Consider the following 13935-nt stretch of genomic DNA (forward strand, 5'->3'; position numbering starts at 1 on the left):
AACTCAAAATAGAAAGCAATATATACTGAATAATAATATAAAATCAACCACAATACTTAACAGGTGACAATCTACGAGTACAAGAACCATTGGCAACAACACAAATCACACCTATGAGGTCTCAAGCCTCCACACCATACTCATTTGCGAAATAGGTTCTTCGAAATTGAGTATATTAACATAATTCAAGATTACTTCTCTTTATTCTTATCGTGTCGGAACGTGACACTCCGATCCCCTAATGCTACGTGTCGAAACGTGACACTCCGATCCATTATTCCTACCATGTCGGAACGTGACACTCCGATCCACTAATGCTACGTGTCGGAACGTGACACTCCGATCCACCAATGCTACGTGTCAGAACGTGACACTCCGATCCACTAATGCTCTGTGTCGGAACGTGACTCTCTGATCCACTAATGCTATGTGTCAGAACGTGACACTCCGATCCATTTATCTCATTATTTCAGTTCATCAAGCTTTCTTTATGTCAAGCGTCATCTTAATAGAGAGGATTTAAGATTTAAGATTCAACAGTCTCATCATTATAACCACCACAATTATACGATCACAACATACAAACACACATTCAAGTATATAGAAGACTTTACAATACCACCCAATACATATCAATCGCTATTAAGAGTTTACTATCACATAGCATAAACCATAACCTACCTCCACCGAAGAATCGTGATCAAGCAAGCTATCTCCCCAATGCCTTTTGCTTTCCTCTTCGTTCTCTCTCTCTCGCTCGTTCTCCCCTCTCTGTCTTCTTTTTTTATTTTTCTTCTCCAGATTCTTTTTCTTTTACCCTAATTATCATATAATTCATTATGATAAAAGTAACCCATTATTTATTAAACTTAGCCCACTGATTTCATAAAGTTTGTCATGAATAGTCCAAAACACCCCTTTAAAACTTTTAGCAGAAATCCGACCCAGTTAGGTTTACGCAACTTGTGACGGCCCGTCGTATCTGCGAAGGTCCGTCCTGCAGGTCCGTCACAAAGTTCAGAGAGTCAAATTCAGTAAAGAGGTTTGTGACGGTCCGTCGTGTCTACGAAGGTCCGTCCTGCAGTTCCGTCGCGAAGTTCAGAGAGTCGATCTCAGTACCCAGATATCAGAGTTTAAGAGTTTTGGAACAAAGGCCCTCGACGGTCCGTCGTGCCTATGACGGTTCGTCCTACTTGTCGTCGAGGGTAATGAGAAAAGTAGCAGAAGAAAATTCACAAGTATGGGACGACGGAATCCATCACTGGCCGTCGTGACCATGACGGTCCGTCGCATGGTCCGTCGACCCAGTCAGTTTTTATCAAAATAATCTTACTGCTCGAATCGACTAAACAGGTCGTTACATAATCTTAGTCTACTAGTGCGATGCACATGTGAAGCCTCATCACCCTACACATACTTAGTAAACCCTTCATGAGACCACAAACCCTATCTTTAAACTCATACATCACCGTATTAAGTGAGGAAAACCTCATTCATGTCAACAACCTTCATCATATAGTCATGAAAACCAACATTAAGCATATACATCAAGACCACTTCATATAGGCTCAAATCATGCATTTCATCACAACAAGTAGAACAATATGCAAAGTCATGCATAAGGGATAAATACATAAACAAAAGCATTTAGAACACCTTCCGAGGACTTCCCTCAAGAGTCACTTATGCATTTCATAGGTGAAGTCCCATACCCCCACCTACACTAATAAAATACCCTTAGCTTATCCTAGTTAAGGTCCTTACTTTACTTCCATTGTCCATTTTACTTTTGAGAAATTATTGCCTTAACCGACACTAAAACCATGGGTGCTAAACATGGAATTTGGTGAAGTAGAGCCTTATACCAATGGAAGGTGTTCTTAACTAGCCAAGGTAGATCATTATCACATTCTATCAATTTAGTTGATATTACATTGCTAGATCCTATGTTGGAAGCATAGTTATGGATCTTGGAGGTACATGTGAAAACCCTCTTTATGCCAAGATGGGGTATTGTGGTTATTCACTTATGGAAAACCTATTTATGAATATTGAGTCATTGTACTTATCAACCTCATGAGATTTATGGTAGACCTTCCTTCCGACATTTGAAAGGGACACACACTCATATACAAGTTCACTCGGTGCTACGCTAAGTTCCCTTTTATTTAATAAGCATTTATTATCATATCTTTATAAAACATAGGTTTAGGAAAGTCATACCCTCATATGATTAGCTCATAATTCATAGATGAAAGTCGATCACCCTTAATCATGTGAGAAGCCCTTTCACATGGATATAACATATATCATTAGCACTATCTAGATTAGGATACACTTGAGCACAACTTTCAAGGCTCCTATATTGACTAGATAATTATTCATGTCTGTGTGTATACATATATGTGAGTACTCCTTTCACATACATTAAGGTCATACATGTTCATACATTCATATCCATAAACATATAAACAAAAACTAGTAACTATCCTATCAAGGCACACATGTGCAATGCATAGGCAAGGTCCCACACCCTTGCCCATACTAGTACACCTATCAAGTCATCCTAGATAAGGGAACACATATCATACTTTAATAAAGATCATAGTAACATGCATAGTAGTAGACGCTAGTGAATATGAGAACTACGTTTCATTTAGACACAATGACCTATACTAATTGTAAGCATGCATGTAAAGTGAGAGTGTGTGTACATTGGTAAATATATTACATGTGGCTATGAATAACATATTGAGGCAGCCACCCACTTATGACCAAAATATATAATCAAGCATAGACCACACAACACAACTTAGCGTAGGAGGCAAGGTAACCTCAAATTACACTTTAATACTCCTAACATTAGTTATTTACACCTTCAAGTAGGGTTACATGGGTAGGGGTCATCAATCTTTAACACTTCATCAATGGCAGCACGTACACATGATTTTAAACTAACCATTTGCATGCTCATAACAATAGTAACATAACCTAGATTCACAACTAGAGAACAAAACTAAGCACAGGTTACACATAATGTGATCATCATAACCACTCATTCATATATTCATCAATTTTCCTTCAAGGTCATGGTCAAAACATACATAATGACAATGTAGAAAACACCGCCACCACAAGGGGACCATACCACACAATGCCATAAAGTCTTCATCAACATTACTATAAAGAAGTAGAGAAGTAGAAGAGTAGAGTAATCCTTACCGATCCTAAAGCCCTTGGTCATCATTGACCATTTCTATTATGACATCAACAATTACAATATAAGGCAGTATCTAAAGTACCATAATCATTAAAGAAACTATGAACAAGTCACTACAATATAATTCTATAACATACTACAATATGTCACATATATACTAGAAAGTGTAAGAAGATAGATATTTAACCCAACTCGCTTGCATTGATCATCAATAAAACTTTATAAAAAATACACATTTAGGTATGTACTATAGAGATCATTACTCGAACGAAATCATGCTTAATCAACCCTAACATTTAGATCATGTCATATACACTAGAATATTCACATTATAGGCTAGAAGGATCTAAATAAATCTTTATCATTTCAATTGTTATCAATTCAGGTTAGATAAATTATACCTAATCATCATCACTTTATAGATATATGCAGTAGCTAACGACAATTAACCAAGATCGAGTCATTAGATAACAAACCTAACGTTAAGCTCAGAAGTTACCACTTGATAGACTAGAAGAACTTAGATAAACTCATGTTAATCCTTGTTCACCATGATCATAATAAATTAATACTTACAATTAAATAGTAATATTAACCTTAGGAAGTATCTAGAAGAATCTCAACATTTTCAAAATCCACTTTTATACAATTAAGGACCACTATTATAGTGATCACATTGATACTAGACTAATCCTGCTCAAATCTTCCTAGATTGATCCTTCATTGTCAATTAATCATTAAATCATTTAAATAATAGTAGATACAGACAATTCAACATAAGCGAATCGCAATTCAAGCTTTAACAAGTCATGATCTCAATACCCATGCAAAGGCTAAATCAATTTTCGGAAGGGACATGTGTTCATAACGCAACTGTATTAAAACCACCTTAACACCAATAAATTAACATACATTAATCATGATTAAGAGATTAAAAACATTTTTAGAAGGAACCCGTTAATAGATTGAAGAAGAAGAGATTTGATCATGACCCTTCTTCGAAAAACATTGAGATTAACTATCCATGTGAAAAGTTACTTAGATATGAAGTATTACCATACCTCTTTATATATGAAAACCTCTAAAACTTGATTTTTAATCCATGTAAGTCCAAGCTCCAAGCTGTTCTTGAGCTTCACTAACCATGGAGATTTCTAGGGAGAATTGGTTTTTGAGGGAAAGTGTATTTTATGTGCATGGGATTTGGAAAGGATTGATCACGTTTTTGATAACTTATATACACCAAAAAATAGCTAAACAAATCAAGGAGGGACAGTTTAGGATGTTTTAGTGAATTTACCATTCATCCATTTAATGAAACAGTGGGTAGGCAGTGGCACCAGACTGCATCGATGGACCACCATCGACGGAGAGTAGGTCCATTGACGCGCCGTCTGTGGCTTCAGTCGATTGGAACTTGGACTGTTCTTGTGTTCAGCCTTTGCAAGATAAGTTTTGATCGACGAGACCTCACCAATGGTCCGTTGGTCAACAAACTAGGTGTTGTTTAGTTCAGTAGATTGGCACTGTCTACAGCCCTTGGGTCCTTCTTGTGGGCCCTTTTGCGGGGACCTTGAGAAGTTGTACCGGGACGTGTCCAATCTAAATATTCACACTGACAAGTCAAGGACCTTGCATGAATGTTTCACCCAAAAATCGCACATAAAACACGTTCAAATAGGCTAGGCCCCATCACGACAATACTTTAACGTCTCAAGGTCTAGCTTTCGAACGTCATAGACGTTGTTGGACGTTTGATATCCAAACTTCATAAAACTCCATATATTAACTACAAAACATCATCATAACCCATTTATAATTTCATAAGCTCATGACACATAAATATAAACAAGTATAGACACATAGGTAACTAGTCGTTGAACATCTTGGTCTCCCCTTCAAGTTTTACATCCAAATCACCTCTAACCTTACACACTGCTCCAATAGCATAGTATAAACCAAGTTGGGACCTTAGACCCTTATGAAGAACATGTTAGGTTCTAGACACCCTAAGTCATTTTTGGGGTCTTACAATATCCCCATTTGGGAACATTTGTCCTCGAATTACACTTATAACATTTTAATCACAACAAGGACTTCAATGCATCGATTATAGAGAAGTTCATCAAATTTATGACATTATCATATAGAATTAAATGAAGACAATTAATAAAAACTTTAATTCGCACACTCTTTTATGCATCAAACACAAAGGCTCTTATCATGTTAATAGTGGGAACACCCTTCTCCTAGTTATAACATGGTTATTACATTTCAATTCATAACGAGCTCATCTTGTAACCATCTTTAGGTCACACTTAAAAAGATTTAAACAATACTAAAGAAATAATTAGACACTCATACTTCAATGCACATAGACTTGAATTATTTGAATCAACAAAGATATTTATTAGTTAGACCTAGTGCCATGAAGGTCATACTCAACCATACCATTCTTAGTGGTGTCTATGGAAGAATGTCCTTCTCCTCAACAAACTTATATGTATCATGGGTCACATCTAAGCAAAGTACAAGGTCAATTCAATTTTTAAATGAGAAATTCTAAATTTTTAAACCAGGGAATGCTCATGTTTCCTTCCTAGTGAAGTCTAAATGGTATGTCACACCTATCATATCACAACAAATAGGAAGTTATTTCACAAAATGTATATTTTTAACATAGCAATAGCCTTCACAGTAAGCATCATTTTGGGAAAAGTAATACAAATCATGGGCACACATATGAATAATAGAAAACATGCCTTCACTGTTCAAAAGTGAGCCTACAATAATGCTTTCCAAACCATTAGAAGTCACATAGTTTTCAAGAGACTCTACACTTTTCAGTTTAAAGAGACTCAACTTTCCATTAAAATGCTAAACATTGCATTTCACAAGTGACTACGACCATGTATCTTATCTTACCTCATCAAGTTAAATGCACAACTAGCATATTAAGATGCACAATAAACATGAGAGAACCACTAAGTTCATCAAAATTCTTTTCCAAGTACTTTAAAATCTTAAAAATACTATTAATTTAGTGTTAATCAAGACATATACAAACCATATAACGTTCGTGCAATTCATATTTTATGCAAAACAGTATTCATGAACAAACTTACTAAGAATTCATTAGTTTCAATGTTCAATAAAAATAGAAGGACAAGGTAGAAAGTATCTACCACCTAGTACCCCATTACCATCCCCCACTAAGGGTAAACCCATTTAGGAGAAACTTAACCTAATCTTAAGAGGATCTTAACTTATAACCCTTCCTTTTCTTCACTTAAATGTGATTACCACTTTAAAAAGGATTACAAGAAGTAAACATAGGAACACCAAGGTATTCTAAACCTTATAGTTTTAGGCTAATTATCCCCCAACTATCAAGATAGGTCTTACTACTTAACCACATAAGTTCTTCAAAAATACAAAAGACACCGAGGTCATGCAACATTACAGGAAACAACAAGGAGATTTAGCCATAAGAAGTCTTTCTTTTCTTTCAACATTAAACTAAGGTAACTTCAACGTCAATCACACCCACATAATCACCCTAGAAAGATAAGAATACTATCCTTAATTCTAGGGGAAACATCAATTTCACAATATCAATGGACATACAACACATTCAGAAGTTAGAAGCAAATCTACAATTCATCATGTCATAAGACTCTCATTCTTCATTCCAATTAAAAAATCTATTTTTTAAATTCATTATAATGCTCATATGCATCAAGTCTATACACATTTCATTAACTTCTACACAAGGAACAATTTAGTCGATTTCCCAAAAATCTTACAGTAAGTTGCCTAGCATTACAGTGAACGTTCTTTAAAATTCCAAACATGCATTATATAGGAATTTTCGGGAATAACATGGCAATATGAGATACCAAACTTTACCAAGACAAACATACTATCATCACACCTAGGATCAAGTATATTTGAAGGACTCCAATCCACACTATGGAACATAAGAAGGACCACATATATACAAAGGGAAACATTGAACACTTTTAAGCACATATTCTTTGGGTAGCATGCTTCCATAAGTAGTAACTAAGCATTTCATGTTCAAATCATAGTATTAGGCTACGATCATGTAAACCATATAGGAACTCATCTTTCCAAAAGAACTCATGTTAACCATAATAACTTCTAACATGCTTTAACTATATCACGACATACATTTATTAATACAACATGCTATTTTCACATATATTTCATATATAGTCGTAATTGGCATCACATCATTGAAAACATGCCGAAATTCACCTTCACGCATACTCATTCAAACATAAAACAAAGATAGCATTTAAAATAACCTTTTCTCCCTCAATCATGGAGAAGAATATCATCCAAGAAATCACATTTAAAAGACCCCAGACAATAAAACATAAGAGAGAGATCTTATAGAGTTAAGTTTTATGGCACGATATGAGAATGAGGAAGAAGGGCAACTCTATCGTCCTATAGCCTCTCATTCTATTTGATGTGTTGCGATCACCACCAATGATATGACACTCTACTAGAGGTGTCAATATGCTACTTCTTGGACCCTAACCCCCATTTAAAACCTTATGTTGTGATATATCACATTTGTCACATCCGTGGAGCACCCCCTAAAAGTTAAATGATGTACTTGACCTCTCGGAGGTCATATAAAATCCCATAGTTATCATTCATCGCATTATCATAGTAAATTAGCGATAAATTTAAAAATTTTCATAGAACTTCATATGCTAGAAACTTCACTTCATATATACTCAAAATATCTTGTAACATACTTACACTCTAAGTCTCTTTGCCATCTTAAACTCAACAACATTAGAGTACATTAGGGACGTGGTTCTTAAAACATAATCATAAGTAAACAACATTATAATAATTTACAGTAAATATAAGTAGGAAATCCTTGAAACTTAAGGACCCCTTTCCTTGAGATTGGGAATCACATATCAAGCTCCTTAATGGAATAGACATCCTTGAAGAATCCATGACCTATACATTGTGTAAAAAGTAGAGAAGAATAGGATTAGTACAAGAATGCACTAATTATGGAATCCTTGCAAAAACATGCATTAAAAAGAGACATCTTCTTGAAATCAAACATCATGGTTTTTTGAGTAAATATTTATAAAACCTTTGTAAAATAGCATTTATATCATTCACAAACTTCATATACACATACTCAAAGGCCAAACATCATAGAAAAATACATATAGAATTTAAGTCTTCTTTGAGATCACTTTACAGTGAACTATATCTTTTTTTACAGTGAGCATTCTTTCACGGTTCAGTTAATCATTTTCCTTTAACTCATCAACCTCATAAGTAACCCTTTTGTGATACTTTGTGCAATGGATCATCTTAAAGTCACAAAGAGAGCATACATACAACCTACATAAGACAACACATATCCTCATATAAGCATAATATATCAAAGACAAAGTTAAGTTACATCTTCACTCGTTTTATAGTAAACTACTCAATTTACACATATATTTTCTTTTTTTCATGGACATCATTATAAGACCTTGTTCATGACCCCAATCTTTGTCTACTAGTGCAATGCATATAAGAAGCCCAATAACCCCACACATACTTTTTAAAACCTATCATGGGACCACAAACCTTAACATTCAACTCATACATCAACATATTAAGTGAGGAAAACTCCGTTCAAGTCAACAACCTTCATCATATATTCATTGAGACCAACATTAAGAATATACATCAATAAAACTTCAAATAGGCTTATACCATGCATTTCATCACAATAAGTAGACCAATACTACAAAGTAAGGCATAAGGGAGATCTACATAAAACACATGCATTTAAAAAACCTTCGTAGGACTTCCCTCAAGAGTCACTTGTGCAATACATAGGTTAAGTCCCATACCCCTACCTACACTAAGCAACTACCCTTAAGTTATCTTAGTTAGGGTCCTTCCTTTACTCCATTGCCCATTTAGACAAACTATAGCCTTAACAGACACTAAGACCATGGGAGCTTAACATGGAATTTGGTGTAATAGAGTCTTACACCAATAGAAGGTGTTTTTATGTAGCCAAGGTATAATATTAACACATGCTTGAATTCTAGTGGATATCACATTGCTAGATCCTATATGAGAAGCGTAGTAATGGAACTTGCAAGTACATGTGAAACCCTCTTTATGGCAAGATGGGGCATTATTTTTATTCACTTATGGAGAACCTTTTTATGCCTATTGAGACATTCTGGTTATCCACCTCATGAGACTTATGGTAGATCTTCCTTCCAAAATTTGAAAAGGACACACAATCATATACAAGTTCACTCGGTGCTAATCTAAGTTCCCTTTTATTGAAAACACCTTTATTATCATTTCTTTATACAACATAGGCTCAGGAGAGTCATTCCCTCATATGCTTAGCTAATAGGTCATAGATAAATGTTCATCACCTAAATCTTGTGAGACACCCTTTCACATGGACATATCATATATCATTAGCATTATATGGTTTTGGATACATTTGAGCACACCTTTCAAGGCTCCTCTATTGACTAGATCATCTTCAAGTGTGTGTGTATACGTATATAAGAGTACTCCTTTTACATAACAGATTAAGGTCACACATGTTCATACATTCATATTCATACACATAGAAACCAAAATTAGAAACTATCCTATCAAGGCAGATATGTCAAATCCATAAGCAAGGTCTCTACCTTTTCCCATACTAGTACACCTATCAAGTCATCCTAGTTAAGGAAACTCATGTCATACTTTCATAGACATCATATTAACATGCATAGTAGTAGACATTACCTAATATGAGAACTACCTTACATTTAGACACAATGACCTATAATACTTGTAAGCATGCATGTAAAGTGAGGGTATGTGTAAATTGGTCAATATGATCACATAATTTCTATCAACAACATATTGAGGCATCCACCCTCTTAGGACCACAATAGATAATCAAGCATAGACCACACAACACAACTTAGCATAGGAGACAAGATAACATAGCATTACACATTAAGATTACTAACATTAGTTATTCACGCTTTCACATAGGGGTACATGGGTAGGGGTCATCAATCTTTAACACTTCATCAATGGAAACACCTACACATGATTTTAACATAACCATTTACATTCTCATAACAATAGAAACATAACCTAGATTCATAACTAGAGAATAAAACTAGGCATAAGTTACATATAAAATGATCATCATAACCACTCATTCATATATTCATAAAAAGTAGACTTTAAGATCATGGTCAACACATATATAGTGACAATAAAGTAAATACAACCACCAAAAGTGGATCATACTACACAATGTCATACAAGGCTTCATCAACATTACTACAATGAAATACAAAAGTAGAAAAGTAGAGCAATTCGTACCAATTCTTTAGACTTTGGTCATCATTGACCATTTCTATTCATTCATAAACTATTTGAATATAAGGAAGTAGCTAAATTACCTTAATCATAAAATCAACCATGTACAAGTCTCTACAAGATCATACTATAACGTAATACAATACATTATATATTTACTAGAAAGTATAAGAACATAGATCTTTAACCCAATTTGCTTGCATTGATAATCCCTAATACTTTATCAAAAAAACGCATATATGGAAGTATCTAAGGATATCATTACTAAAAAGAAATCATTGTTCATCTACCCTAACATTAAGGTCATATCATATACACTACAACATCACTAAATAGTCTAGAAGAATCTAAACCAATCTTTATCAATTCAATGGTTATCTAGTCATGTTAGATCAATTATACCTAATTATCATCACATTGTACTTAAGGTAGTATGTGATGACAATTAATGTCACAAGACAACCAACCTAGCGTCAAGATCACAAGTTACCACTTGATACACTAGAAAACATAAATCAACTCATATTAATCTTTATTCAAATTGATCATAAAAGATATATTTTTACAATATAATCATAATATTAACCTTAGGAAGTAGCTACACGACTCTCAACATTTTCGAAATCTACTTTTATACAATTAAGGACAAATGTTACAGTGATCAGATTTATACAAGACTAAACATGCTCAATCTTCCTACTTTGATCCTCATGGATCCTTCATCATCCATTAATAATTAATTCATTCAAATAGAAGTATATATAGACAATTAAGTGTAAGAGAATTATAATTCAATCATTAACAAACCATGATCATAACGCCCATGCTAGGGCTAAATCAATTTTTGGGAAGGGACATGGGGTCATAATGCAATTGGACTAAAATCACATTAAAACAAATATATTAACATAAATTCAACATAATTGAGCCATTAAAAATGTTTTTATAAGGAACCCATGGCTAGATTTAAGAAGATGAGATTTGATCCTAAAACTTCTTTGAAAAGCATTGAACTTAACTCATCAAGTGAAAGTTTACTTAGAAATGAAGGATTACAATAACTTTGTCTAGTTTAAAAACTCTAAGAAATGATGATTAATCCATGGAAATCCAAGATCCAATTTGTTCTTGAACTTCACAAAGAATGGTCGTTTCTAGGGAGAATTGGTTTTGGAGGGAAAATCTATTTTGTGTGTATTGGATTCAGAATTGGTTGATCACGTTTTTGAACACTTATATTCACCCAAAAATAGATAATAAAATCAACTAGAGTTAGGTTAGGATGTTGTGTAAATTTCCCATTCACCCCTTTTAATGAAACAGTGCGCAGGCAGAGGCACCTGGATGCATTGACGAACCACCATCGACGGCCAGTAGGTCCATCGATGCGCCGTCTGTGGCTTCAGTCGATTAAAACTTGGCCTGTTCATAGGTTTAGCGTTTCCCAGGATAAGTTTCCATTAATGAGAACTCACCAACGTCCGTTTGTTAACCAACTGGGTGTCATTTGGTCAGTAGATTGACAACGCCAAGAAGTGTCTGACAGCCCTTGGGTAATTCTTGTGGGCCCTTTTGCTGGTCCCTTGAGAAGTCGTAACTTGACGTTTCCAATGTAAATATGCAAACTTACAAGTCAAGGAACTTCCTTGCAAGTTTAACCAAAAATTCACACATAAAACACGTCCAAACAGGCTAGGACCTATCAAGACATACTTGAACGTCTCGAGGGCTAATTTTCGAACGTCTAAGACGTTCTTGGACGTTTGACCTCCAAACTTCATGAAACTCCATATACTAACTATAAACATCATTATAAATAATTTTGAGACTTCATAAGGTCATAAAATACAAATATAAGAAAGTGTAGAAACATGAGACACATTGGTGAGTAGTCGTCGAACGTCTTGGTCGTCCCTTGACGTTTGACGTCCAAATAACCTCAAACCTGACACACTGACTTAATACCATATATAAAACATTTCACAACCTTATACCCTAATGAAAAACATTCTAGGATCTAGACACCCTAACTCATTTTTGGGGTCTTACACTAGTAAGGTAATCCAACAAAGGGTTGGGGTCGTATCAAAATGTATTAGTACTGAAAGTTTTAACTACTTAGAGTTTCGTTCTAAATTGTGATAATTTAAGACATTATTGATTTAAACAAAATTTACCTCAATTTGTGACACCAAAGTTTCAAATATCAAGAAGTGGTTTTGTCACAAGTAGTAAAATTGTCAAAACAAATGAGAAAACAAGTAAGAAAGAGAGTTCATGGGGTGTGAACACGATATATGTTGACACAAACTAATTTGTACATGCTTTTGATTGGAAAACTCGCAAGACAATGGTTACTAGGCTAAGATCTAGGATAAAGTAAGTTCCCTCTCGGGCAACTTACACCAAATCAAATGGGTTCCTCTCTATCACCCACTCGTCTAAACTAACAAGCCTATGCCTTACTCTTACCCTAACCATTTGATAGAGGGTGCTTTGATATGGTACTAGGGCTCACCCTCTCGGACAGAACCTTATGTCGATCCACTTCTTAGGCCATCAGTCTACTGGTCTTTTTTTCGAGACCACCTTCTTGGTCAAGACGAAAACTTGTGGGTGGTTTTGTGTTTGCAACTACAAACCCATTAAATTAAACCACAACCACTAGGTGAAATCACCGTTAAAATAATCTCATCCTCTGAACAAGCAAGACCCAACAATTATATCAACACGTATTTGGTAATTCACACCCCAAGAATGGGGGGTTTTAGCCATACATCAAGCAATAATCAAATATACTTAAAATGATAAAGGAATAAAGTGTATATAAGATATTAAACACTAAAATTAGAAAAGAAAGGTAAATTGAGAAGACCCACTTCCAAGATTGGAAGAAGAACTTCTTTTTTCAAGCTTCATAAAAAACCACTCCAAATTTGAGGGAAAATTTAAGAACAAAATTAGTGGATTAAAATATTAAGTGTATATTTTTTCACTCTCTAAATTTCTATATCTAAATAATATAAGAGTTCAGTATTCATAAACTTTAGATTTTGTGTTGGTGGATCCATTCGGCGTCTTTAGTCGTGATCGGCAATTTCTTGGGCGGCTCGCCCTTTCTCTGGTTTTTCATGGTTCGTGCCTTGCCTTCATATCTAAGCATGCTATAACATTGGGAAAAAGTAGTCGTTGAAACTCAGACTTCTTCTTTTCATTGCATGTTGATCAACTTTCTTCAAGGCTAAATTGTTGTAACATAAGTAGGAACTTTGCTATATAGCTCATCGCCAAAAGGTTTTTGG

Source organism: Solanum pennellii, chromosome 11, assembly GCF_001406875.1.
Source record: "Solanum pennellii chromosome 11, SPENNV200".
Classification (NCBI taxonomy): domain Eukaryota; kingdom Viridiplantae; phylum Streptophyta; class Magnoliopsida; order Solanales; family Solanaceae; genus Solanum; species Solanum pennellii.